This window comes from Urocitellus parryii, chromosome 7 (genome assembly GCF_045843805.1).
Source record: "Urocitellus parryii isolate mUroPar1 chromosome 7, mUroPar1.hap1, whole genome shotgun sequence".
Taxonomy (NCBI): Eukaryota; Metazoa; Chordata; class Mammalia; order Rodentia; family Sciuridae; genus Urocitellus; species Urocitellus parryii.
Genome location: NC_135537.1, coordinates 151352351 through 151380237, shown reverse-complemented (window position 1 = coordinate 151380237; position 27887 = coordinate 151352351). Strand labels below are relative to the sequence as shown.

General features: G+C 35.4%; 1 protein-coding gene and 1 pseudogene across 1 annotated transcript in view; both read left to right on the top strand.

Moving 5' to 3' along the window:
* The window catches only part of Ppm1e (protein phosphatase, Mg2+/Mn2+ dependent 1E), a 144104-nt gene that overhangs the window by 20112 nt on the left and 96105 nt on the right, over positions 1-27887 (top strand). The gene's annotated exons all lie outside the window — the stretch shown is intronic.
* LOC113195740 (U6atac minor spliceosomal RNA) lies at positions 9720-9780 on the top strand (annotated as a pseudogene).

Below are 27887 nucleotides of genomic sequence, written 5' to 3'. Positions count from 1 at the left end.
GTAAAGTTTGAGAACCACTGTATTAGAATGTAAATATCTAAATTAATATTGCATTTATATGAAATTAGATGCATATTAATGTTAATAAACTAATATTTTGTACATAGTAGGTAAAAATACAAGAAAAAATGAAGATACTTTCAATGGAAATTTTTCTTTGTCAGTGAAGATCAATATTTAATAACTTGTAACTTTCATCTTTGTTTAGATATAAATAAAGTCGAATATTGACCATTTTCTATGAATGTATTTGAAGTAAAACATGAAGGTTTTATCATTAAAGACAGAAAAGGTATATTGAACATAGTACCTACACATCCTTATATTGCTGTCTGCATAGATTGCCCTTTTCTTTCTTTGTTTTGGTACTGGGGATTGAGCACAGAGGTGTTTTACTACTAAGTAACATCCAGCTTTTTTATTTTTTTACTTTGAAACATGGCCTTGCTATGTTGCTTAGGGCCTTGAACTTGCAATCTTTCTGCCTCCTCCTCCAAAGTCACTAGGATTATAGGCATGTGCTACTGTGCCTGGCTGCATAGTTTGCCCTTTTTCCATATTTTTTTAATTGCACATCATAGTTGTGCATAATAGTGGGATTTATTGTTGCATATTCATACATGCACACAATGTAAAATATAATTTTGCCAATGTCATTTCCCTGTATTTCCCCCCATAGATTGCCTTTTTTTAAAAAAAATCTTTATTTTATTTATTTATTTTTATGTGGTGCTGAGGATCGAACCCAGTGCCTCATTCATGCCTGGCGAGCACGCTACCACTTTAGCCACATCCCCAGCCCCATAGATTGCCTTTTAAGAATGATTCCCTATGATGTTGTTTGTGCATATTATTGTCATAAATATTATGGTTTAGATAATACTTAGCAATTATTTTCTACTTTCTTTAACAACACATTGTATTTTAGAATTATTTTTGTTATCTGCAGTTTTTAAAATATGGAATTGTTGATAGAATGCTAACTCTTTGTTAATGCGTTATTGAATTTGATAAGAACTGGAATAAACTGTAGCAAACAAGTCTAATATGAATCTTCATCCAGGTAGTTCTTTTATTTCTAGTGTGATATCATAGTTTTATAAACTTAAGCTGCTTTTACAATAATAAAGATAAATGTTTAAATAAAGTTTGTAGAGCACTGATCCAAGTACTTTGCATACATTAATTCATTTAATCCAACAACCAAATGAAATAGGCATTATTATCCTCCATGTAGTATAGGTGAGGAAATTTGGTACAGAAGAAAGAGATTTGTTTAAATTAACACAACTGGAAAATGGCTAGGCTATGAGGTGATACAGTTTTGGAGTTGGCACTTGTAAACAGTCTACACAAGTGATATTTATTTTTTCATGGTGCTGAGGATCAAACCCAGGGATGTTATTCTACTGATCTATATCCCTTCAACCCTTATTATTTGGTTTATTTTGAGACAAGGTCTTGCCCAGGCTGGCCTTGTACTGGGAATCCTCCTGCCTCAGCCCCCCGCCCCACTCCGCCCCAGTTGCTAGGATTATAGGTGTGTATCACCATGCCCAGCTGCACTGTAATTTTTATATGTAGATCTTTGTGCACATCTGCATTATTTTTGTAGAATGAATTCCTGGAATTGAAGTTGTTGGAATATAAGATATGCACATTGAAAAATGTGTGTGTGTGTGCGCGTGTCTGTGGCTAGAGATCGAACCTAGGGCTTCACACATTGGCCAGTGCTATCATTGAGCTACATTCCCAGCCTTCCCCCCAATTTTTTAATTTTTCAAATTGTCCTACAAAAGGAATAGATCAATTTATACTAATTCCAATAGTATATGAGAGTAAAGCTTTCCCTATGCTATTAACATTAGATATGTTCAACTTGACTTTGGTCAATCCAAGTGAGCAAACAATTATGTTTAATTTTTGCTTGTTTATAAATTTTCTTTAAATCTCAAATTTATACCAAAATTGTAAGCATAGTAAAGAACTTTGTTTTCTGTGAACTATTTGAAAGTAAGCTGCCAACTTGGTACCTGTTTTAGTCAACTTTTTCACTACTGATTTAACAACTTTTCATGTGCTTATTGATGTTTTTTTTTCCTATGAATTACTGGTTTATATTCTTTCATGAACTTTTTTTTTAAAGAGAGAGTGAGAGAGGAGAGAGAGAGAGAGAGAGAGAATTTTTAATATTTATTTATTTATTGTTTTAATTCTCGGCGGACACAACATCTTTGTTGGTATGTGGTGCTGAGGATGGAACCCGGGCCGCACGCATGCCAGGCGAGCGCGCTACCGCTTGAGCCACATCCCCAGGCCCCTTTCATGAACTTTTGTGTTACTTTTATATTGTTGATTTGTATGAAATCTTTATGCATTATGGGTAGTATCTTTCTGGATAATATGTTCAAAATGGATTCTCTTAGTCTGTAAGTTGTTTTTGAGAACTTAATTATGAAATCTTTTTCTGTATGGAACTTTTAATTTTTTAACTCCATTAGATTGACTTATTTTTTTCTTTATGACTTCTGGGATTTGTGTCATGCTCAAAAGTGTCTAACCAACCTACTTTTCTTATTTTCTATTTTCCTGTAGATATTTATAACTATGTTTATTCCTTGGTAATTAATTTTATATTGCATACCATTACATTCTGCTACTTAAAGTTGTTATATCTGAGTGTTACTTCTGATAATTAAGTAACTCTTTTTTAAAAAATGGACACAATACCTTTATTTTTATTTGTTTATTTTTATGTGGTGCTGAGGATTAAACCCAGTGCATCACATATTCAAGGCTGGCGCTCTACCACTGAGCTACAACCCAATAACTCTTAGAATTAGGATGAGTTTGTGAAAGGAGTTCTAATTGTGTCAAAATACTTAAGTTGAAAGTTGGGAATATGATTGTAGATAAAGTTGAATACAGCATGAATGTGAGATTTATTTGGAAAAGGATATTTTTGGGATAGGAAAAACATCTAAACAAAAAGTGCAGAATTCTCAGCAGGCTTCAGGACCAGCCAAATTAATTTAAAACATAATTTTGGATTTTAGAAAATTCTTGCATTGCTGACACTTTCTGACTTAAAATGAAAGAGAAAAAAAGATATTTATATGAGAAAAAAATCTTGAGGGATGTATATCAAATCATTAGCAGTCATTTTCTTTAGATGGTACAATTTTATATTTTAAGATATTTTTTGTGCTTATCGTGTTTTCCCTTTTCCCCCTGTGTTTTTAGTAAATACTAGGGAATGAAGAGTTCTTCTGCTCTGGATCCATTTATGGCTAATGAGGAATAATTGCTTGGTGCACAGAAAAGATAGAAACTCTGGAGACAAAATGACCATAAAAGTTTGTGATAGGGCGGAAAATTCTAGAAGTATCCACATACATATATAGTCCAGATTGAAGGAAAAAAAATTTAAACACTAATCTAAAAATATGTAGTCATGACTTTATAACCTAAGACTAGGAAAGTTAGGAAACACTAAAAGATATTTGCGTACATAGAATTATAACAATGAGGGGCTGGGGTTGTGGCTCAGTGGTAGAGCACTTTTCTGGCAAGTGTGAGACCTTGGGTTCAATCTTCAGCACAACATAAAAATAAATAAATGAAATAAAGGAATTGTGTCTGTCTACAACTAAAAAACATTTTTAAAAAATTACAACAATGAGTTTTTAGAAAGGCAAAAGAAACCAAAACTACTATGCATCTACTTGAATAATTTTCTTTGGTGGAGTGAATCAAGGGACATTTAACCATTGAGCCACATCCTTGGCCCATTTTATTTTTTATATTTAGACATTGTCTCACTAATTTTCTTAGGGCCTCCCTGATTTGTTGAGGCTGACTTTGAACTCTGCATCCTCCTGCCTCAGCCTCCTGAACTTCTAGGTTTACAGGTGCGTGGCACCAAGCCTGACCACTTAGAATAATTTTAACTCAAGTTTTATAAGGGATACAGTAAATACTCCTTATCTACAGTTTCTCTTTTGATGTTTCAGTGACCCATGGTCAACCCTGGTCTAAAAAATATTAAATGAAAATTCCAAAAATAATTCCTTTTTTTTTCCCCTAGTACCAGAGATTGAACCCAGGGCTTTACACATGCCAGGCAAGATGCTCAACTACTGAGCCACAATCCCAGACCCATAAATAATTTTAAATTGCATGCTAATCTGAGTAATACAATGACGTTTCTCAGTGTCCTGATCCATCCCATTCAGGACATGAATCATCCCTTTGTCCAGCATTATCAATGCTGAATACACACTAGCACTCACAAATCATTTAATAATTATCTTGGTTATCTTGACTGCTATGTTACTGCAGTGCTTGTATTTAAATAACATTTAATAGCCCACTCTACATCGTAATGCTGATCTCATTTACTTCATCATATCACATTGGCCTTGTATCATCTGACATCACATACAAAAAAAGATAAAAATAGCACAGTAAGCTATTTTGACAGCTTGGAGGTACTCAGTGGTAGAGCACTTGTCTAGCACATGTAACACCCTGAGTTCAATCCCCAGCATTGAAGATTAGGGGGAAAAAGATATTTTGAAACAGACAATATTCACAACTTTTATTACAATGTATTGATTTAATTGTTCTATTTTTTATTAATCTCTTACAGTGCCTAATTTATAAATTAAACTTTAGGTATATCTGTGTTGGAAAAAACATAGTATATATTGGGGTTCAGTACCATCTGTAGCTTTAGGCATTCACTACAAAGGGGACTGCAATATTTATAGAAGATGAATACAGAAAAATGATACATTTTAAAAATATATATTTTGTTGATGGACCTTTATTTGTATGTGTTGCTGAGAATTGAACCCAGTGCCGCACACATGCTAGGCAAGCACACTACCACTGAGCCACAATCCCAGCCCCACAAACATTTAAGTGTGCAAGAAAAGTTAAAATTCAGAATTAACAGATATGAAGACAATGTAAAAGATAATTCTAAAAATCTTATTAGCCAAACAGGAATAAGGACTCTATATGCCTATTTAATATTAATAGCTCCTGTTTTCTTCCCATATTTTTTATGAAGAACAATCTTTTAGTTTTTTTTTCTTTTTTCGTTTTTTGTAGTGCTTGTGATAGATGCTAGATAAGTACTATACCACTAAGCTATATCTTCAGCCCAGGGAGAACAATCTTTATAATAGCACAAAAAATAAATAAATAAAAATAAAAAATAAAAAAAATATCATTTAGTGAAGTACAAAAAATAGGTGAAATTAAGAAAACTTTTTGCCTGGCCCTATCAAACATACTTGTAATCCCAGTGGCTTGGGAGGCTGAGGTAGCAGGATTTCAGCAACTTAGCGAGGCCCTAAGCAACTCAGCAAGACCCTGCTCTAAATAAAATATGTAGAAAAGCTGGAGATGTGGCTTAGTAGTTAAGAACCCCTGGGTTAATCCCTAGTACCAAAAAGAAAAAACAAAAGAAAAAAATTTCTTAACTACTCAATAAGATCTTGTCATTTAACTTGAATTTATTATATCTGAAGATGTTGTGAGTACTTGTATGTGAGAAAACTGAAATTTGAGGATTATTAAGAATAGGCACATGCCAGAAGATTGGGGTAAGTCTGAGTAAGGACATTAACAGTACTGATCACAATTCAAGTACTGATCACAATTCAAATATGACACAAAGCTTGATGGATCTCTATACAAACAATGAAAATAATTTGGAAGTCTATAGCATTAAGAACTTAATAAATTGATTTAAATAAAGAATTCAGTAAAACTACATATCTAATCCTGCATTTAAGTTGGAAAAAAATCAGTTGAAAGAAGAATTTACAAAAGATAAATCGCCTAATGGCAGCATTATGATAAATGGAATTTTACTGTTAGTAGATTTAATATGAATTAGATAAGATTTGCCTGTAAAATCGAATTATTAAAATTTTCCAAGCTTTGTTAGCCATACATAGCATGTATCCAGATTTAAGTACCATATTTGAAGGAAACTGACATATGTACAATGACAAGATGAGTTCTTTTTTTATGTGGAAAAAGAATTAGACTTATTTGAGCCATAAAGCAGCTCTGGGACCAAAGATGATAGGAAGAGAGACTTTAGCTCAAAAAAATTTTTGGTGAATTCTTAAAAGACAGTTTAAGTGTGATATTTATAGGGTATTTGTACATCCTCTTTAGAGAAAAGTCTGTCCAAATCCATTATCGATTATTTTAGGCAGCTTTTTTACTGCTTTAACTAAAAGACCTGACAAGAACAATTATAGGAGGAAAATTTATTTCGGGACTCATGGTTTCAGGTCTACATAAAACCAACTCCATTCTTTAGGGCTGGAGGTGAGGCAGATCATGGTAGAAAAGTATAGCTGAGGAAGGCTGGCTCAGGACATGACACCAGAAAGCAGAGAGAGAGATAAAGCTCAGCTCATAATATATGTACCCCAAAGGCACATACCCAGTGACCCACCTCCTCCAGTCCCATCTTATCTGCCTACAGTCACTATCAGCAGATTAATTCAGTGATTGGGTTAAGACTCTCATAAACCAATCATTTCACCTCTAAACTTTCTTGCGTTATCTTACACATGAGCTTTTGGGGGGACACCTGATATCAAAATCATAACACCAATTTTCTAATTGGGCCATCTTTTATTATTGAGTTTCTTATACATTTTGGATATAGGAACTTTAGCAGATTTGTTAAAAATTTTTTGTATGTGTGCTGGCAGTTGAACCCAGGGTCTCATTGTGCTATAAGTATACTCTACCACTAAGCTATGTCCCTAGCCCCATGCTTTATAAATGTTTTCTCCTGTTCAGTGTGTTTTTCACTTTCTTGAAGGTGTCATTTGCAATAAATACAGTGTTATACTGTATAGCATTTGCCATTCCAAAGGATCTAGAGAACATACATAAAAATATAGAAATTGTTTCACTAAATGAGTAAATGCTTCAGTAAAAAAGAAAATGGAAAATGAATTAGGATTTGTTTGTTTTGTACAAGGGATTTGAACTCGGGTGCTTTATCACTGAGCTATATTATTGGTCCTTTTTTATTCTTTGAGACATGGTCTTGCTAAGTTGTTGAGGGTCTTAACTAAATTTCTGAAGCTGGCCTCAAACTTGTGATCTTCCTGCCTCAGCTCCCATGTTGCTGGGATTATAGGCATGCATCACAGGGCCCAGCTGAATTAGGAATTTTTAATACCTAAATGTGAATCTAAATTTTTTGATGTCTGATAAATTTTAGTATTGTGAAGAAAATATAAGCAAAATACCATGGCTAATTCAGACATCTAATTTCTATATTATATATACATATATATTATATAGTTAATAATTTAGATGTTAGTAGCTATTTCAGTTGTAGAATTATTAAATGTGTTTATTATTTGAAATTATTATGCACATCTCATAATTATTGTTATATCCTAAAATATGAAGATGAAAATTTTGACTATAAAAGAACAAAATAAGGCTTTAAAAAAGTCTGTAATTTTGAAATTCAGGGATCTTAAAAAAATGCTTTTTGCCATTTTCAGAGATAACAGTTTTCTTTAAAATGTGAAAATGCAAAAAAAAAAAATTAAAAAAAAATGTGAAAATGCCAGTTCTCTACACAAACCCTTGTTCCAGGTTTCTATTTTTACCATCTTTAAGCCCATTATATGGCATAAACTCTGTCTTTCATTTTTATCCCAAGAGTTAGACTATTTTCTCAAGATTAGCAAGGTGACTAGAGTTATTTGTGTGCCATAGATAAAAGAATGATTTTTTTCAGTCAGAATCTTTCATCAGGGTATAGCTTCACATTTAATTTTAAGGAAAGAAGTGTTCATTTATTCAGCAAAAACAGTACATTTCTGAAATGCCAATTCCCTGAATTTACTTCTTTTTAGTTAGTTTTAGTTGATCAGGTTTCATCTTCTTAGTAACATTTAAAGAATGTTCAATTTGTTTCTTTTCCAGTTCTCTACTGCCTTTGAAGAGGTAGAAAATAATTTTTTATATTCAAGTATGTAATCAAAATGAACATATTTTTTATCATTGGAGAATTTGAAGACTTTAGTCCTGTCCTTTTCCTTTCTCTGCTTCTCCCCGGGCAAAAATAGCAGGCAGTTAGGGAAAACAAATTGAATATTCCTTTATATACTTTTATGAAGATTAAATGGATCATCTAGAGAGAGAAGTGAATTCAGTGACTTGACCTTTAGCTAAAATGATTTTTGGTAAATTTGTTTTTTTCTTTGTGTGGTGCTGGGGATTGAACCCAAAGCCTCGTGGGTCCAAGGCAACAAGACAAGCACTCTACCAACTGGGCTGTATTCCCCAGCCCTGTAAATTTGCTTTTGTCAATGCCACAGAGCTCGCCTAGCTAGCTAAATCAGACAAATAAATTTAAATAATGAATTTGGCTACATTGCCTTCATATCCTCAAAACTGAGAATTTTCAAAATAACATACCACAATGTGGACTATCAAACTTAACATAGGGCTAGGGTTGTGGCTCAGCGGTAGAGCACTTGCCTAGCATGTGTGAGGCACTGGGTTTGATTGTCAGCACCACATAAAAATAAATGAATAATAAGATGTGTCCATCTATAACTTAAAAAATTTAAAAACCTTAACATATATAAATGTATATCTGTTTCAGATTGAGAGGATAACTAATAAAAGCAATTAAATTACCTTTTCTTTCAAAGTCCCTATCTATACCTCTAGCTCTATACTCTAGTTAAAACTTAAGCCATACTTCTAAAAGAACATAAACATTTCATTTTTCATTAGATACATCCAAATCAAGATTCTGCCTCTTACCTAATAGCACCTTGTGAGTGTTTGTTCAAGTTTATGCTCATTTTTTTCTATCCCCACCTCTACTTAGTGATCTACTTTCTATTTTTTTACTTTGAAATGGCTCTTCGATTTCATTCTTTCTCCATTCTTGTTGCAGCCACCTTAGTTCAGGTTTTCATTATTCTTTGCCTTCTAGCTTGCTTTCCTACTTACATTCTTCTTTCTAGTAGTAAGTTAAATTTACCATGCTTTTGTCATATGTCACTGTAAGTTAATACCAGGAACCACAAATTCACCAGTTAGCATTCTGTGTCATTGTAGGGTATTGTATCTGAAAAATCAAATAATGACCACAATGGTGCTTTTCTTTTCACTTGACAGTGACTTGATATTTGAACAAAAGTAACCCCTCAAATATATGTATGTATACTATGCAAATATAAATATCTAGCCTATTACCTTCTCCCTGTATGACACACACAAACTGTATTCCCTATTTCAGACATTGAGCAAGTATTATTGTTTATCCCATACTCTCATTTTATTAAGTAGCCTAATTTGTCAGGCTTCAGTTCTTTTCCCCGACTATTGCCACTACCATTGTCTCATCTCTACTACCCAAGATTTAGTTAGATATCTTGCCTACATTCTTCTGTACATCTTGTATCAGAATATTTTGAATTACCAGGGTTTGTGGGACTTGGGGTTTTTTGTTTGTTTTTGTTTTGTTTGTTCAAAATCAGACACTACAGAATTTTTAATTCTAGCAAAATGCATGGTAATTTTTGTGTACTTTTGAAAGTTTTATAGAATTTTTTTGAAATTTTTATAGAATAAAATTAATTCAGCAAAAATTTGTTGAAGGTTTACTATGTGGCAGTCATTGATTAAGAAAGTTATTTTTAGTGTTGTATGAAAGGAGAGAAGGTTAGCAAACTGGAAATGAATGAAACTGTGTGATTTTATTTGCCACATGGGCATGAGATCAGCCCAAAGTAAAAATGCTACAAACACATACTTCTCTTTCTGTACTGTCTTTTGTCACTTAGTATCACATCCTCCAGTTCCATCTACTTTTACAAAAACTACAGGATCTCATTTTTGTATATGGCTGAAAAATAATACACCATTGTGAGTATCTAACATACTTTCTGATCATATTTTAAATTGCTTACCTATGGAAGTAATTTTTCTTTGTATATATTACTAAACATACTGTTACACAACCTAAATTTATACAACAAAAGAAAGAAACAAAGAATAAAGTGAATTAGAAAACTAAAAAAAAAAAAAAAGAAAGTTATTTTTAAAAAAGGAAGGCAGTTATGATTTCTGCCATAACAGTTTATGATCTGGTAGTAAAGGGGGAACCTAAACAAATGACCAGTCATGGTAGTTGAATGGCTACTGACAGCATTATTTCCTTCCCTTTCTGTATATTGTGCTATCCCTTCCCCAGGTACTGGAGGTTGAACCCAGGGATGCTTTACCCCTGAACTATATCCCCAGTCCTTTTTATTTAATTTAAAACAAGGTCTACTGGGCATGGTGGCGCTCACTTGTAATCTCAGTAGCTCCGGTGGCTGGCACAGGAGGATTGCAAATTCAAAGCCATCCTCAGCAGTTTAAGGAAGCCCTAAGCAATTTAGTATCTGAAATCCTGTCTCAAAATAAAAAAAGGGCTAGAGATGTGACTCAGTGATTAAGTGCCCCTGGGTTCTATCCTTAGTACCAATCCCCCCCACAAAAAAAGATAGTCTTACAAAGTTGCTGAGGGTCTTGCTAAATAGCCTTAGGTTGAGGTTAAACTTGAGATTGTTAGAAATATTGGGATGCATCCAGGAATCGAACACATGCTCAGAAGTAGCCCAGCAAAGCAAACTTTACTTCTGCAGAAAAGGTGCTAACAAAGAAATTCCAGCAAGCAAGCACACTTGGACAGGCAGTCTACCTGCTTTTATCCCTAACAGTAGCTGTCACTTGCCCTGACAGGAGGAGTTTGTGGTTATAATCTGTAAACTTGGCTAATTTTAAAATTGGGGCAGGTAAAGGGAATGGCTATAGTTAAAATGGCTACAACTGGATTTCAAAATGACTATGATTAGATCTTACATCCAAATTAAGGCTAAATACTATATTCTAAAAATGGACCACCAAATTTTCTATTTCTCACAAAATCCTCCTGCCTGAGCCTCAGGAATGGTTGGAATTACAGGTATGTGTCACTGTACCTGGCTGAATGCTATTTTTCATGTTAAGAAATAGAGTCTAGTACTTGCTTGGCATTTAGGGGTCCTGGGGTTTGATTCCCCAGCCCCACCCCTACCCCCACCACCAACAAAAAAGTCTTAATTTTTTTCTTTTGGGCCAACAGAATATGATGGAATAACTTCCCAGTATCAGAGATTGAACCCAAGGATGCTTTACCACTGAGCTACGTACACCCTCAGCCCATTTTTTAAAAAGAAATTTTCACTTAATATTTAATAATTCATAAAGAACTCCCCCCCCCCCGTGCCCCCACCACCTACCCCAGTCTTTTTAAATTTTGAGACAGGACCTTACTAAATTACCCAGACTGGCCTTCAATTTGCAATCCTCCTACCTCAGCCTCCCCAGTTTTGGGGATTATAAGCATGTGCCACCATGCACATCACTTTTTGTAACTTCTGAGGCTAGGTCTTAAATAAAAAGGAATAGTTGGGCTGGGTATGGTGGCATATGCCTATAATCCCAGTGACTCGGCAGGCTGGGGCAGGAGGATCACAAGTTCAGCATCTCAGACCTTTTCTTCCAAGTTTTCTGCTTTCTAGATTATATACTTTAGAGGTTCATTCACATAGGGTTTTTCTCTTGGAGCTTCTAAAATGTTTTCATTGTCTTTAGTGTTCTTCAGTTTCATGGCAGTATATAGAGAGTAGTTTATTTTTCTTAATCCTGCTTTAGATTTCGGTTCTCTGTATGGTTTTCATGAAGTAGGAAAAATTTTTAGCCATTACTTCTTCGGATATTGCTTCTTGACTCTTTTCCCCATTTTCTCCTTCTGGAACTCTATATGTTAAACATTCTCACTCTTTCCTGTTTATTTCTTTTTTTTTTTTAAAGAGAGGGAGAGAGAGAGAGAGAATTTTTAATATTTATTTTCCATTTGTCGGCGGATACAACATCGTTGTTTGTATGTGGTGCTGAGGATGGAACCCGGGCCGCACGCATGCCAGGCGAGCGCGCTACTGCTTGAGCCACATCCCCAGCCCTCCTGTTTATTTCTTTCACATTTTTCACTTCTTTTATGTCTACATGTTGCACCTGGGTAAATTCTTTGGACTTGTCTTCCAGTTTAAAATGCTAATTCTCACTTTAGCTTTATATCTCCCCTGGTCTTTTGTTTGTTCTGTATTTAAAAATATTTTTTTAATATCTTTATTTTGTTGTTTATTTTTATGTGGTGCTGAGGATCTAACCCAGTGCCTCACATGTGCAAGTTAAGCACTCTGCCACTGAGCCACAACCCCAGCTCTTGAACCTGTCTACCAAGTTTCCAACTTTAATTACTGTATTTCCAATTCAGGAAATTCTATTAGATTCCTTTCATATCGTTCTGCTCATTGAATAAAGTCTTATTCCTCTGTTGTTTTTAAATTATTTTTATTTATTTAAATTTTATTTCTTTAGCCAATACTTCCATTATCTGTGTGGTCTGAGTTTCATGTTTTTATCATCATCATCTTTTTTCATCATTATTATTTATGTATTGCTGAATTGGGAATTGAACTCAGGGGTCCTCTGCCATTGAGCTACATCCCCAGTCCCTTTATGTTTTATTTTAAGAGAGGGTTTTTCTAAATCACTGAAGCTGGCCTCAAACTTGTGATCCTCCTGCTTTGGCCTCCAAATTGCTGGAATTATAGGCATGCACCACTGCACCCAGCTCATGTTTGTTATTTCTACTGACCCTCAGTCAGTGGCTTGCTTTGTTTTGTGATTTTGCTTGTGAATTTATTTTCACTGGTACTTTGTCTTGAGATGATTTTCATATTTTAGCTAGCATTTTTTAGGTGAATTATGTTGAAATGTTTCCTGCCTCCAGGGTAGTGTTCTATTGACATGGAATAGAATGTATAAAATATTGTGGTAGTTAAGTCACTAGGGAGAAAAAAGATTACTTATGTAACTGCCGCAGTCTGGCTGGGCACAATTCAGGAGCCACTTGTCAAAAGAAACTAACTTTATTTTTAGAACTACAAACGCCAAGCAAAACAGCTCCAAAGGAAAAAACCCTCAGAGCCCAACTGCCACCACCGGCTTCCACAAGCCTCTCCCCACACAAACCTCCCCACCTCCCCCAATCCTCCTGCTCTTGAGGCCGATTGGCTGGGTCGCATGGGCGGAGCCAAAGAAGTCCCCCAATGAGCAGTTCCGTAGTCTGAAGGGCAGGGAAACAGCCCAATGAACATCACCGCAGAGGAGCCAATCAGCTAGATGTTGCTGGGGCCGCTGTGAGCCAATCATCAGCTGGCAGTCTGAAGGGCAGGGAAACAGCCCAATGAACAGCACCGCAGAGGAGCCAATCAGCTAGATGTTGCTGGGGCCGCTGTGAGCCAATCATCAGCCGGTAGCTGGAAGTTTGCTGGGCCCCTTTGGCTGTGGCTCTCAACATGTAACTATAATAATATAAGTGAAAAATAGAAATTTTAGAAATTTTTTCTTTGCACTGTTGTGTTAAAAGTGATCATCTGGTAACTAAGTTGTCTTACATCTTCAAAGACTGTTATTACTTTCTATGCATTGTGCAGCAGAACAAAAATTACTAGGAAACAAGTACAGACTTTTTTCCCCTTCTGTCATTAAGGCGCTATCTTAAACTATAGGTGTCTAGGTATCTGAGAAGTATCCCTTTACCTGTCTCTATGAAATGTTACAAATTGTTGATTTTCAGGTACAAAGTAAATTTGTGTTATTGCTCTAATGGCACAATTTTGTTCTTTCAGTTTGCATCCTGAGCTGGAGAAGTATATAAGATCTTGTTCTTTAATACTGTCATCTTTTGTTATTAAAAGATGAGGAACCAGGGCTGGGATTGTGTCTGAACGGTAGATTGCTCTGCTTGCATGTATGAGACACTGGGTTCGATATTCAGCACCACATAAAAATAAATAAACAAAATAAAGATATTGTATCCATGTATAACTAATAAATAAATAAATAAATAAAAGATGAGGAACAAAAGATAGTCAGGACAGGTATCTCGGAATTTTACTTTACTTTTTAATTCAAAATTCTCTAAGAATGGATATTTCTAATATAGTCTATTCAGTGACTTTATGGTAGACCTTATAGCAAAAGATACATTTGGTAGTAATTTTACACTGTATTGTAAGAAAATGGTAGAAGATTGAAATTGTTTCACATCATTTTGGTCTAAATGTCACCTAGTCGCCTCAGTGCCTAGATGCATTTTCTTTTCTACATTGTTGGAGGGACTTTCTAAAAAAAAATTTTTTTTAAGTGCTGGGGATTGAACTTAGGACATTGTTCATGCAAAGTGTTCTACCCCTGAGCTACAACCCCTGCCTGCACCTGTTGTTTAACTCTGCATGTTTCCTCTAGTACTTTTAGAAGCAAATGGAATACAAATGAAGAAAAGTGAAAAAGTATATCCTCTTTTCCCACTTCAGTCTCTGTGGCTCAATCTTAAAGCCCAAATTATGTTGTGTTTGTTTTATGGTAAGAGTCCAATAGTTATAATAATTTTTAAATATAGCAGTGAGAGATGAAAAAAGTTTTCTGAAATTTTTAAAAATTTTATTTCTTTGATGCTGGGGATGTGCAGGGCCTTGAATATACTCAGCAGGTACTCTTCTGGCCGCTCAACTATACCCTCAACCCAAAAGAAATACTTGGAATTATTATGTATAAGATATGATTTCTCCCAGCTACTCAGGAGGTTGAGGCAGGAGCATTGCAATTTTGAGGCTAGCCTGGACAACTTAGTGAGAACTTGTCTCAGAAGGGCAGGGGATGGAGTTGTCTATTAAAGAGCTTGCCCATGTGTGTGAGGTCCTGGGATCAATGCGTAGCACCATCATTAATTTATTTTCATATTTTCTCCTGCAAATATTTTTCTTTTGTGGCAGAGATTGTCTTCTACTTTGTGTGTCTTTATCTTCTTTTTGTAAAACTTCTGGCCACTGCAAGTTTCTGGTGTTGTCTTATTACTTTTCTCTTGGCTAGCTTGTACAATGTGATCTGTTCCATCTCCTTCTTATGACAACCCCATATCATAAAATTTTTCTTACTGTCATAGAAAAATTATGCACATGGCAGAGAAAACTCAACCTATAGTGTCTTTGGAAGGACTGCCATCTTTGCTGAAAGAACCCAAAATATCTTTTTTTGGATCATTTGCTTTTCAATATATACAGATTGTTTCTTATCCTAATGAAAACAGATATAGGAGACTGTATTGTAATTAGCTAATTCTTTAATTCGTGCCAAGATAAGTGGGGTTTACTAATTGTGAACATGTTCTGCTGCCAACAGCTGAGTTTGGAACATTGTGTTTATTGGTGAAGGATTTTAGTGTGACCAATTTAGTTTAAAGATTAAATGGGGAAATAGATCAACCTGATGAAATATTAGTCTTTTAAAGAAAAAATCACAAGTTACGGAGAGGAGTTCACATTTAAAGAATTGAGTATCATATGGAACATTTTAGTAATTGAAAATTCTATTTCACTTTAAATAGTTTCTAGCTTTTCTTTTGCCTTTTGAGAAGTGGACAGATGTACTGGAGGCAACCTAGCTTGGCATGATGGGCAACAGATTGGCGCATAGAACAGAACTAGGTGTACAATGTCCAGGAATCTATTTCAGTGGATATATACTATTATGAGGAACTTTGATAGCCCCTCTACAGGAACAGGGAAGTTGAGGTGGATATAAGCATGAATATAGTCTCTCTTTTAATAAGAAATAGTCTCTTTTTAAATTTATATATTTTTAATTGTTTATAGACCTTTGTTTTATTTATTTATTTGTATGAGGGGTTGAGAATCGAGCCCAGTGCCTCACACATGCTAGGCAAGCGCTGTACCACTGAGCCACAATCACAGCCCAAGAAAGAGACTCTTAAATAATATAAAATAGGGCTGGGGTTGTGCTGAGCGGTAGAGTCCTTGCCTAGCACTTTCGAGACCCTGAATTTGATCTTCAGCACCACATAAAAATAAATAAAGGTATTGTGTCCAAACAACTAAAAAAAAATTAAAAAATAATATAATATTATAGTAGAAATGGAAATAGATTAGTAAAGAAAATAGAATGAAACAAATGTTAAACAATTTCCAGTAACATGCTGTTTAGGAACAAACAGAAAAAATAATATTAATTATAAAAGCAAAGAAAGTATCATTAAGATTATGACTTAGGAAGCTGGGATGCAGCTCAGTGGTAAAGTATTTGCCTGTCATGTGAGAGGCCCTGGATTTATCTCCCCCCACCCCCGGACCACTAAAAAAGAAAGAATATAGCTCTTAGCTGGATGCGTTGGTCCATACTTGTAGTCTCAGCAACTTGGAGAGGGCTAAAGTAGGGGGTTCACTTGAGTCCAGGAGTTCAAGAATAGTCTGGGTTTCATAGTGAGACCACATCTCTAAAATGAATAACAGAATAAACAGCCTTTTAAGTTGATTCAGTGAAAGAAGGAATAATTTGATAGAAAATGGGTAGAATGGATTTAATGAAGTTCTCATTTTGAGGGACTAGTAATTGCGGAGGTATGCCTAGTTCAATATTCCAATTTTGTGAAAAAAATAAAGGAGAATATAAGATCAAGCTCTCTGTGTGTTTAATATTTACTATGTAGTAATAACAACCAAGATTTCTATGATATTGTCATGTACGTGTTTGAGACTGACAATAAGAGTTATGGGAGGTACTTATTACTACCTTTAATATACATGGTATATTATATTGATCAACCTGATGAAATATTAGTCTTTTAAAGAAAAAAATCACAAGTTACGGAGAGGAGTTCACATTTAAAGAATTGAGTATCATATGGAACATTTTAGTAATTGAAAATTACTAAATTCAATTTTAGTAATTGAAAATTAGAACTGGATTTGAATGCTTTGTCACTTAAAAGCAACATGACCTTGGATATATTTCTGTGCCGGGTTTATGTTTGCAACTAAAATGCTCAGGGGTCACTCCAATTGAACTGGGCTAACTAGGCTGCACAAAATAACCACACAAGAGACACAAATACCTCATAGAATGAATTTGGAAGAGCTCCTTCTTTTTCTATTTCTTGAAATAGCTTGAAAAGTATTGGTATTAATTCTTCTTTGAAGGTTTTGTAAAACTCCGCTGTATACCCATCCGGTCCAGGGCTTTTCTTGGTTGGTAGTCTTTTGATAGCTGCTTCTATTTCTTCCTTTGTTATTGGTCTGTTTAAATTGTGTGTGTGTTCCTGACTCAATCTGGGCAGATCATATGACTTAAGAAATTTATCGATATCTTCACTGTCTTCTATTTTATTAGAATATAGGGTTTCAAAATACTTTCTAGTTATCTTCTGTATTTCTGTAGTGTCTGTTGTGATATTGCCTTTTTCATCCTGTATTTTAGTAATTTGAGTTTTCTCTCTTCTTCTCTTCGTTAGCATGGCTAAGGGTCTGTCGATCTTATTTATTAATTTTTCAAAGAACCAACTTTTAGTTTTATCAATTTTCAATGTTTTTTTTTTCAATTTTGTTCATTTCTGCTCTGATTTTAATTATTTCTTGTCTTCTGCTATATTTGCTGTTATTTTGCTCTTCCTTTTCTAGGGTTTTGAGATGTAGTGTGAGTTCATTTATTTGTTGGTTTTTTCTTTTTTTGAGGCATGAACTCCAGGAAATGAATTTCCCTCTTAAAACTGCTTTCATTGTGTCCCATAGATTCCGGTATGTTGTGTCTAAATTGTCGTTTATCTCTAAGAATTTTTTGGTTTCCTCCTTTATGTCTTCTGTAACCCATTGATCATTCAGTAACATATTGTTTATTTTCCATGTGATGCAGGATTTTTCCTTCCTTCTTTTATCATTGATTTCCAGTTTCATTCCATTATGATCAGATATGGTGCATGGTATTATCTCCACACCTTTTTTTTTTTTTTGAGAGAGAATTTTTTTTTTTAATATTTATTTTTTAGTTCTCGGCGGACACAACATCTTTGTTGGTATGTGGTGCTGAGGATCGAACCCGGGTCGCACGCATGCCAGGCGAGCGCGCTACCGCTTGAGCCACATCCCCAGCCCATCCACACCTTTATATTTACTAAGAGTTGCCCTATGGCATAATATATGATCTATCTTTGAGTAAGATCCATGTGCTGCTGAGAAGAACATGTATCCACTTGATGATGGTTGATATATTCTATATATGTCAGTTAAGTCTAGGTTATTGATTGTGTCATTGAGTTCTATAGTTTCTTTATTCAGCTTTTGTCTGGAACATCTGTCTAATGACACTTCAAAGAAAGAAAACTACAGACCAATATCTCTAATGAACATAGATGCAAAAATTCTCAATAAAATCCTGGCGAATCGAATACAAAAGTGTATCAAAAAAATTGTGCACCATGATCAAGTAGGATTCATCCCTGGGATGCAAGTTTGGTTCAATATATGGAAATCAATAAATGTTATTCACCACATCAATAGACTTTAAAGATAAGAACCATATGATCATCTCGATAAACGCAGAAAAAGCATTCGACAAAGTACAGCATCCCTTTATGTTCAAAACACTAGAAAAACTAGGGATAACAGGAACTTACCTCAACATTGTAAAAGCTATATATGCTAAGCCTGAGGCTAGCATCATTCTAAATGGAGAAAAACTGAAGGCATTCCCGCTAAAATCTGGAACAAGACAGGGATGCCCTCTCTCACCACTTCTATTTAATTTAGTCCTTGAAATACTAGCCAGAGCAATTAGACAGACAAAAGAAATTAAAGGCACAAAAATAGGAAAAGAAGAACTTAAAATATCACTATTTGCAGATGACATGATCCTATACCTAGAAGACCCAAAAGGGTCTACAAAGAAATTACTAGAACTAATAAATGAATTCACCAAAGTGGCAGGATATAAAATCAATAAGCATAAATCAAAGGCATTCCTGTATATCAGCAACAAAACTTCTGAAATGGAAATGAGGAAAACCACCCCATTCACAATATCCTCAAAAAACAAAAATACTTGGGAATCAACCTAACAAAAGAGGTGAAAGATTTATACAATGAAAACTACAGAACCCTAAAGAGAGAGATAGAAGAAGATCTTAGAAGATGGAAAAATGTACCCTGTTCATGGATAGGCAGAACCAACATCATCAAAATGGTGATATTACCCAAAGTTCTCTACAGGTTCAACGCAATGCCAATCAAAATCCCAACGGCATTTCTTGTAGAAATAGATAAAGCTATCATGAAATTCATATGGAAAAACAAAAGACCCAGAATAATTGCAAAAGCAATTCTAAGCAGGAAGTGTGAATCTGGAGGTATAGTGATACCAGATTTCAAACTGTACTACAGGGCAATAGTAACAAAAACAGCATGGTACTGGTACCAAAACAGGCAGGTGGACCAATGGTACAGAATAGAGGACACAGAGACCAATCCACAAAATTACAACTCTCTTATATTTGATAAAGGGGCTAAAAGCATGCAATGGAGAAAGGATAGCATCTTCAACAAATGGTGCTGGGAAAACTGGAAATCCATATGCAACAAAATGAAGCTGAACCCCTTTCTCTTGCCATGCACAAAAGTTAATTCAAAATGGATCAAAGAGCTTGATATCAAATCAAAGACTCTGCGCCTGATAGAAGAAAAAGTTGGCTCTGATCTACATATTGTGGGGTCGGGCTCCAAATTCCTTAATAGGACGCCCATAGCCCAAGAGTTAAATACAAGAATAAACAAATAGGACTTACTTAAACTAAAAAGTTTTTTCTCAGCAAGAGAAACAATAAGAGAGGTAAATAGGGAACCTACATCCTGGGAACAAATTTTTACTCCTCACACTTCAGATAGAGCCCTAATATCCAGAATGTATAAAGAACTCAAAAAATTAATAAGATAACAAATAACCCTATCAACAAATGGGCCAAGGACCTGAATAGACACTTCTCAGAGGAGGACATACAATCAATAAGTACATGAAAAAATGCTTACCATCTCTAGCAGTCAGAGAAATGCAAATCAAAATCACCCTAAGATACCATCTCACTCCAGTAAGATTGGCAGCCATTATGAAGTCAAACAACAATAAGTGCTGGCGAGGATGTGGGGAAAAGGGTGCACTTGTACATTGCTGGTGGGACTGCAAATTGGTGCGGCCAATATGGAAAGCAGTATGGAGATTCCTGGGAAAGCTGGGAATGGAACCACCATTTGACCCAGCTATTGCCCTTCTCGGTCTATTCCCTGAGGACCTTAAAAGAGCATACTATAGGGATACTGCCACATCAATGATCATAGCAGCTCAATTCACAATAATTAGACTCTGGAATCAACCTAGATGCCCTTCAATAGATGAATGGATAAAAAAAAGTGGCATTTATACACAATGGAGTGTTACGCAGCACTAAAAAACGACAAAATCATGGATTTTGCAGGGAAATGGATGGCATTAGAGCAGATTATGCTAAGTGAAGCTAGCCAATCCTTAAAAAAACAAATGCCGAATGTCTTCTTTGATATAAAGAGAGCAACTAAGAACAGAACAGGGAGGAAGAGCATGAGGAAAAGATTAACATTAAACAGAGAAGAGTGGGGGGAGAGAAAGGGAGAGAGAAGGGAAACTGTATGGAAATGGAAGGAGACCCTCATTGTTACACAAAATTACATATAAGAGTTTGTGAGGGGAAAGGGGGAAAAAAACAAGGGAGAGAATTGAATAACAGCAGATGGGATAGAGAGGGAAGATGAGAGGGAAGGGGAGGGGGGATAGTAGGGGATAGGAAAGGTAGCAGAATACAACAGTCAATAATATGGTATTATGTAAAAATGTGGATGTGTAACCGATGTGATTCTGCAACTTGTATTTGGGGTAAAAATGGGAGTTCATAACCCACTTGAATCAAATGTATGAAAGATGATATGTCATGAGCTTTGTAATGTTTTGAACAACCAATAAAAAAAATAAATAATAAACCTTTAAAAAAAAAAGAGAGACACAAATACCTTTTTGTTTGGGGTCGATGTGACAGCTCCTCTGATCTTAAGAGTCCGCAGGAAGAGAGAGAGTGAGAGCACGCGCTGACCCCTTTTATTGAGGAGAAGCTATTCAAATGAGGCAAAGGGTCAGGTTTCAGGAAGCTGAGTCTATCTTCATGATGTCCATGATGTTCAGTCAGCAGGTTGACTGAAACCTGGGTAGGCCACAGTAAGAAAAGGGGACACACACAAGGCACTTACATGGAAGATTCTATCCTAAACAGGGCAAGGGGTTATATTACAAAGGAACAGGTGAGCATAGCTCCACCCATAAGGCTTAGCAAGACACACCCATGCACAAGACACAGACCCTAGAACCCAAGAAGGGTGGGTGCCGCAGTCTGGCTGGGCACAATTCAGGAGCCACTTGTCAAAAGAAACTAACTTTATTTTCAGAACTACAAACGCCAAACAAAACCGCTCCTCAGGAAAAAACCCTCAGAGCCCAACTGCCACCACTGGTTTCCACAAGCCTCTTACCCACACCAACCTCTCCACCTCCCACAATCCTCCTGTTCTTGAGGCCGATTGGCTGGGTCGCGTGGGCGGAGCCAAAGAAGTCCCCCAATGAGCAGCTCCGTGGTCTGAAAGGGCAGGGAAACAGCCCAATGAGCAGCTCCGTGGAGGAGCCAATCAGCTAGATGTTTCTGGGGCCACTGTGAGCCAATCATCAGCTGGAAGTTTGCTGGGGCCCCTTTGGCTGTGGCTCTCAACAGGTGGGGAAAGCTCTGCCACATTTCTGTGACTGAGAGCCTCAGCACCCAGCCGGGGAGTGTGATTCAGTCATGTGTAAGATTGATCTTCCACATTAATGAATCCCAATCTTTCTTATCTATCAAATACAGATAATATTTTATTCAGTTAATTGCTTCAAGGGCTACTGCCTAGGCTCTATACTGCCTTATTTCAGGGGCAGTATTCACACAAAGTAGGGGTTGACAATGTATTGCTGTAAAGGACCAGGTAGTAACTATTTTAGGCTTTGCCAGCCAGAAGGTATCTGTCACAGTGATTTAACCTTACCATTATAGGTACAAAAACTGTCATTGGCAGTATGTAAACAAATAGGTGTTGGCTGTTCTCTAATAAAAGTTCCAGACAAAAATAGATGCCGAGCTAGGTTTGGCTCACATTCTGAAGTTTGCTACTCACATAGACCAGGATGTGAATGGTAAATCTTGAATTGTGAAATTCTGTGGCACAGATTGAAATTCTGTGGCACAGATTGTTTTAAGAAATAAATTGCACTAGCCACAAGAAATCTTAATTTATAGTACAGAAATATTTATAGCTTAGTACATGTCAGTGCTTAATGATAAAAGCCCGTTTACTCACTTTTCTTCCATTTTAAAGTTATTGCTATTGAATTTTTGAGTAAATCACTTAAACCTTTGCCCTCAACTAATTTTACAGTTCTCAGTAGGAAAATAAAAACAATTTTCCATCAAACTAACTATAATTAGATGTGTAAGAGTGATAATACACAAATGTTTAGAATTTCTTAAAGTTAGATTAGCTAGAAATTATGGCTTTGACATTGTTATAACAGTCACTATAATATCAATTCTCATGTGATTTGCTGCTTTGTGTAATCTAGGATTTTCACCTGGAGAATATATATTGCTTTGGATCTCTGCAGAATTAGCATTTGTAGTAATAATCATATAGCTTATGACAGATTGCCACTGCATCATTCTTGAAATATAATTAATGATTGAAAAAAAGCATATATTCTACCAGAGATATCCAGAAAGAGTAGGGAGGATATAGACTTTCTCATGTTTTAACTTAGTTGTAGCTATTGCTGCCAATCCTTTCAAGAAATATTTTCCGAGGTGTTTCTCCTTTAGTTCTTTTAAAAGTTTTCATGTCAGATTGTATAAATCAAATGTTGATTATGTACTAGTGCTGATTTTGATATTTGTTTTGAATCTTGGTTTATGAATAAATTAATTGCCCTTTTTAGGATATTATAGGCTAATCATATAAAATCTCACATTTTTATAAGATTAGAATTTTGAGCTGTCATATAATTTTGTTCTCTCACTCTCAATGATAAAAGAAATGTTTTATAGTTGTCATTTATCTGTGGAATTCAATTTCCTATTTCTAAATTTGAAAGTATTTTTTTCTGTTTACCTAGGAATATTATATGCATTCTTCCTGCATTGTTTTTAAATTTTTTATTGTGATAAAACATATAGAACATGAAATATATTGTTTTAATCATTTTGAAGTATACAATTTAGTGGCATTGAGTACATTTACAACATTGTGTAACCATCATCACTGCCTTATTTCTGGAACCTTTTCATCATTGCAACTAGAACTCTGTACCCATGAAACAATAACTCCATCTTCCCACCTCACCTTCCCTAGCCTCTTGGAACCTCTATTCTACTTTCCCATCTCCATGAGTTTACTTATTTCTAAGCATCTTTAAGTGGAATAATGCACTAATACTTATCCTTTTGTATCATATCTGTTTTATTTCACTTAATGTTTCAAGGGTCATACCATGTTAGGGAATCAATTTTTTTTTTTTTTTTTGGTGGCACTGTGGATTGAATCCAGGGCCTTGCACATGTTGAGCAAGTGCTCTTCCACTGACCCATATCCCATAGTCCATAATCACATTTTTTTCATGGCTGATAATTTTCATATATATATATATATGCGCCACGTGTTGTTTATCCATTTGTCTTTTGATGGAGATTTGGACTATTTCTATTTTTTGACTATTATGATTAACTGTGTGTGGGGGGGGGCGGTGGGGCTGGGAGTCCAACTGAAGGCCTTAGCACATTTTTGGAAAGCTGTCTATCACTGAGTTACATCCCCAGACCCAATAATGCTTCTGTTGACATTGGTGTACAAATGTATTAGTTTGAGTCCCTGTTTTTGATTCTTCCGGGTATATACCTAGAAGTGGAATTCATGCCAATTCTGACTAACTTTTTGAAGAACAGCCAAATTTTTCACAGTGGCATGAATTTTAATTTAATGACAGTTTGGAATCTTATTATTTTAAATGTTTACTATTTCATTTTAAGTTAAAAAAAAAAACCCACATCCCAGAGATTTGGGAGGCTAATGCAGGAAGATCACAAGAGTAGGGACAGTGTAGGTGACTTAGGAGGCCTTGTCTCAAAATTTTAAAAATAAATTAAAAGGGCTGGGTATGTAGCGTGGTAGACCCTGGGTTTGATTAATTCCAGGAAAGAAGGAAAGAAAAAAGAAAAATGTCTTGGAATTTCACAAATGTGTTTTTGGAGGCAATCACATTTCTAGAATTTCCTTTTTAGGTTTTTCTCTTTTTCAGTTCTCTAAATTTAAAATATTAAATACTGATTTCTTTGGCATTCATGCCCTGAGAAGCTAGAAAGATTCTTGCATTCCTGCAAGTAAAACATGCTGTAAATAAATTATGTCAATTTTCAAACTAGTTAACACTTAGTATTCCCAATAATTCTGAAACTTGTGTAATAAAACACTGAATTTTGGGCTGGAGTTGTGGCTCAGTGGTAGTGCCTGGCATGTGTGAGGCACTTGGTTTGATCCTCAGCACCATATAAAAATAATGATATTGTGTCCATACAAACACACACACACACACACACACACACACACACACACACAAACTGAATTTAGTTATCTCCTAGAAAATGCTTGTATTTCTCAAAAAAAAAGAATTATGATTCTTCTTCCCAAAATTAAATCTATACTATATCAAGTTTATTATAAGTATCACAGTTTAAAATTAAACATTAAACAAGAAAAAAATAGAACTTAGTTAAGTTTTATTGAGTTCTTACTATATGCCAAGTCCTGTGCTAATTATTTTTTTTCTTTTCTTTTTTTAATTGGTTGCTCAAAACATTACAGTGATCTTGACATATCATATTTCATACGTTTGATTCAAGTGGGTTATGAATTCTTATTTTTACCACTTGTACAGATTGCAGGATCACATTGGTTATACATATTTATACATACTTCCATACTAGTAATATCGCCATTTTGATGATGCTAGTTCTGCCTCATGAACAGGTTATATTTTCCCATCTTCTAAAGTCTTTGTCTATTTCTCTCTTTAGGGTTCTGTAGTTTTCATTGTATAAGTCTTTCACCTCTTCTGTTAGGTTGATTCCTAAGTATTTTATTTTTTTTGGTAATATTGTGAATGGGGTGGTTGTCCTCATTTCCGTTTCAGAGGATCTGTCACTGATATACAGGAATGCCTTTGATTTATGCGTGTTGATTTTATATCCTGCCGCTTTGCTGAATTCATTTACTAGTTCTAGAAGTTTCTTGGTAGAACCTTTTGGGTCTGCTAGGTATAGGATCATGTCATCCGCTAATTGTGCTAATTTAAGTTCTTCTTTTCCTATCTTTATGCCTTTAATTTCTTTTGTCTGTCTAATTGCTCTGGCCAGAGAACTATGTTGAATAGAAGTGGTGAAGAGAGGGCATCCCTGTCTTGTTCCAGATTTTAGAGGGAATGCCTTGCCGCAGTCTGGCTGGGCACAATTCACGAGCCACTTGTCAAGCAGAAACGAACTTTATTTTTAGAACACACACACTGCACCACATGAGCTCTTCAGGAATTCCCTCAGAGCCCAACTGTCACCACCAGCTTCCAGCGAGCCTCTCAACCTCCCCACTCCTCCCGCTGTTGAGGCCGACTGGCTGGGTCGCCTGGGTGAAGCCAAAAGAGTCCCCCAATGAGCAGCTCCGAGATCTGAAAGGGCGGGGAAACAGCCCAGTGAGCATCACCCAGAGGAGCCAATCAGCTGGAAGTTTGCTGGGGCTGCTGTGAGCCAATCAGCTGGAAGTTTGTTGGGGCTGCTTCGGCTGTGGCTCTCAACAATGCCTTCAATTTTTCTCCATTTAGAATGATGCTAGCCTGAGGCTTAGCATAGATAGCTTTTACAATGTTGAGGTAAGATCCTGTTATCCCTAGTTTTTCTAGTGTTTTGAACATAAAGGGATGCTGTACTTTGTCGAATGCTTTTTCTGCGTTTATTGAGATGATCATATGGTTCTTATCTTTAAATCTATTGATGTGGTGAATAACATTTATTGATTTCCGTATATTGAACCAGCCTTGCTTCCCAGGGATGAATCCTACTTGATCATGGTGTACAATTTTTTTGATATGTTTTTGAATCTGATTTTCCAGAATTTTATTGAGGATTTTTGCATCTAAGTTCATTAGAGATATTGGTCTGTAGTTTCTTTCTTTGAAGTGTCTTTGTATGGTTTCGGAATCAGGGTGATGTTGGCCTTGTAGAATGAATTTGGAAGAGCTCCCTCTTTTTCTGTTTCCTGAAATAATTTGAAAAGTATTGGTATTAATTTTTCTTTAAAGATTTTGTAAAACTGTGCTGTACACCCATCTGGTCCTGTACTTTTCTTGGTTGGTAGTCTTTTGATGGCTTTTTCTATATCCTCCATTGATATTGTTCTGTTTAAGTTGTGTGTATCCTCCTGACTCAAATCTGGGCAAATCATATGACTTAAGAAATTTATCAATGACTTCACTATCTTCTATTTTATTGGAATATAAGGTTTCAAAATAATTTCTAATTATCTTCTACATTTCTGTAGTGTCTGTTGTGATATTGCCTTTTTCATCTCGTATGCTAGTAATTTGAGTTCTCTCTCTTCTTCTCTTCATTAGCATGGCTCAGGGTCTGTCGATCTTATTTTTTCAAAGAACCAACTTTTAGTTTTGTCAATTTTTTTCAATTGTTTCTTTTGTTTCACGTGCTAATTATTTTTTAACCCATTTTCTGATTTAAACCTCACAACAGCCCATATTGGGAAGAAAGTCTTAACTTCATCTTTATTGTGTAAATGAGAAACTTGAAGCACAAATAAAGCTGTCTAACATTAAATAAGTTGTTTAGGGGCTGCGGATGTGGCTCAAGCAGTAGCGCACTTGCCTGGCATGCGTGCAGCCCAGGTTCGATCCTCAGCACCACATACAAACAAAGATGTTGTGTCTGCCGAAAACTAAAAAATAAATATTAGAATACTCTCTCTCTCTCTCTTAAAAAAATAAATTGTCTAACATTATACAAGTAATGAGTATTAAGTAATGAGTATTAAGTTCATATTTACCTCTAACATCTTTAGTGATTATTTGTTGGCACTGATGAAGATAATAAATAGGTCTTTATTCCTATCTTTGGAGTTTACAATGAAGATTAACCCAATACAGTTAATATTACTATTGTAAGGACACAGGTTTAAAAAAAAAGTAACTGAACTTTCATTACAGACATTTAAAGGCTACTTATTTTCATATATAAATTTTCATTAGTGTTAAGTTTTACTGTTTTTGTGGTATTTTAGGTACTGGCAACACATTTATGAGCAAAAAATAATTTAAACACCTAGATCCTGGGTGAAATTTACTACTAACCACTTTTTTTGTTGTTAGTTTATTGTTCTATAGTAGTATCTCTGTCCTATTTCCATGACATTGTTGCTTTCTGGAAAAATGTCTTTTTTTTTTTTTTGAATTGGGGATTAAATCCAGGAGAACACTACCTCTAAACTACATCCCCAGCCCTTTTTTATTTTTTATTTAGCCACAGGTTCACTAAGTTGCTGAGGCTAGCCTCTAAATTGTAATCCTCCTGCCTCAGCCTCCCAAGTCGCTTTTTTACAGGTGTACACCACCATACCCAGCTTGGAGGAATGTCTTTTTTTTTTTTTTTTTTTTTAGTTGTAATTGAACACAATAATTTATTTTATTTATTTATTTTTATGTAGAGCTGAGGATCGAACCCA